This window comes from Scylla paramamosain, chromosome 11 (assembly GCF_035594125.1).
Source record: "Scylla paramamosain isolate STU-SP2022 chromosome 11, ASM3559412v1, whole genome shotgun sequence".
NCBI lineage: Eukaryota > Metazoa > Arthropoda > Malacostraca > Decapoda > Portunidae > Scylla > Scylla paramamosain.
This window is the reverse complement of record NC_087161.1, coordinates 3532501-3535000: the sequence shown is the minus strand read 5'-3', so window position 1 is coordinate 3535000 and position 2500 is coordinate 3532501.

Sequence of the window (2500 nt, the reverse complement as noted above, 5' to 3'; positions counted from 1 at the left end):
AAAATAACTAGGGTGACAAGCAAAATCCTCAGGGTCAGTAATCAGGTTAAGACAAGAAGTAATGGGTTTAAGCTTGATAAAGTTAGATTTAAAAAGGAGACAAGAAGGAAATGTTTATCAAATAGATGAATGATGGATGAATGGAATGGACTCAGTAATAAGGTTGTTAGTGCTGAGTCATTAAGGGGGTTTTAAAATAAGATGAGACAGATTTATGGACGAGAGTGATAGGTGGAAATGGGTGTGATTCATGTAGGGACTGCCACGTGTAGGCCTGATGGCTTCCTGCAGCTTCCGTTGTTTTCTTACGTTCTTTCTTATATTCTTAACTTTGTCTTTACGCTGTGGAACTACGCGCCTCTGAGACTGTGGTACCAAAAAAAAAATAAATAAATAAATAAATAACAATAATAATAATAATAATAATAATAATAATAATAATAATAATAATAATAATAATAATAATAATAATAAATCGAAAAAATATAAATGTGTAAAAAAAAAGTTTGTAAATCACTATGAAAAAAATAAATAAATAAAAAATGAAAAATTACCAGCTGGCAGTGAAGGGTTAACTCCTCACCTGTGCTTCCTTCATTCATTCATTCACAGCAGGTGCGCCTCAACACCTTTCCTAGTCCAGCAACCTCATCACTTGCATTCACAATTCCACTGCTGTATAATTTTTTCCCTACCATCACATGCACCTTTATACACACATTTGTTTGTACCTCTCTCTCTCTCTCTCTCTCTCTCTCTCTCTCTCTCTCTCTCTCTCTCTCTCTCTCTCTCTCTCTCTAGTATTGCTGTGTAGGCTGGGAAACGAAGAAAATAACCTCCTTTTGTCACTTTTCTAAACACTTTTTCTTGCACCGCACTCTTTCATATTGACAGCAGCCTGGGGAGGAAGACAATTTACCTCCAATCGTCTCTTTTTTTCAAACGCTTATTCTTGTATCACACTCTCTTATATTGACTCAAACCTGGGAAAGAAAGAATAAAAAAAATAACCTTCTATTCTGTCTCTCTCTCTCTCTCTCTCTCTCTCTCTCTCTCTCTCTCTCTCTCTCTCTCTCTCTCTCTCTCTCTCTCTCTTTCTAAACTCTCACATTCTACCGTAACCTGGTAAACACAAAATAAACTTTCTTTTTTCCTTTTTTTTTTTTGTCCTTCCAGTCTATTATTATCTATTCTTTGCCAATCTCTGTCCTATGTTCAGTGTTTGTCTCTTATTTTCTTCTCCATTAACCTCTTACCCTTTTGTCCTTTCCGTTTCTCTCTGTCCCTCTTCCTTATATTCTTCCTTGTCTTCTTCTCTATCCTATTCTTTGTCCTTCTCTCTGTCTTACCCCCAGTTCTTTATCATGGAAATTACACTTATCTCCTATTCTTTCTCCTTCCTGTTTGTCTCTTTCCTTTTCTCCTCTTTATCACATTCTCAATCTTCTTTTCCGTCCTTTTCAATACCCGTCTCTCTCTCTCTCTCTCTCTCTCTCTCTCTCTCTCTCTCTCTCTCTCTCTCTCTCTCTCTCTCTCTCTCTCTCTCTCTGTTCTCTCTACCCTTCTCATCTTTTATACGTTAATCTCCTATTCTGCTTCCTTCCTGTTTCTCTGTCCTGTTATCTACCATTTCCGTCTTTATCCTACTCTCTATCCTCTCCTCCTCTTCCCTTCTCTCTGTGTCTTATCGTCTATCCTTCTCTTATGTTAACCTCCTACTTCCCGCCCTCTCTCTGTCCACCCAATCCTTCCTTCACCGCGGAGTGCTGAGTGCTAAGACAGGGAAAGAGTGATTGAGTGAGTGTATCCTCCCCCATGCAAGGTCCAGTACTGCCATGTTGGTGAGAGAGAGAGAGAGAGAGAGAGAGAGAGAGAGAGAGAGAGAGAGAGAGAGAGAGAGAGAGAGAGAGAGAGACTTTGTTTTAATTGTATATTTGTTTGGATTTTCATAATTTAGTAGATGTTTTCTCTCTCTCTCTCTCTCTCTCTCTCTCTCTCTCTCTCTCTCTCTCTCTCTCTCTCTCTCTCTCTCTCTCTCTCTCACCAAACCTGTTACTGGCTACTACTCATTACCTGTCTACCTGGGAACACCTGGAGCCTCACGAGCAAGGATACGAGGATGAGGACAGTGGCAATAACCCTCAATATAATAAAAGGGCGCTTGTATGTTTTCACTGTGTTATTTTTTCATTTTATTTTCTCGTATTCGCTTTCGTCAATTCGTTTCTGTTTCTCCAAGTTCCGTCTGTTTCCCTTTTCCTTCTTTTTCTTATCTTCCCGATCGCTATTCTCTCTTATCCTTTATCCTCTTTCCGTAATCCTCTTTCCACCCTGTGCTCTCATTTACACTCTCCTCCTCCTCCTCCTCCTCTTCTTCCTCTTCCTCCTCTATGTACAGTCTTTCCTTTCTTCCTTTACTTATTCTGCCTTCCATCCATCTCTCTCTCTCTCTCTCTCTCTCTCCTCCTCTTCATCCGATTTCATGTACTTTGTCTCTCTC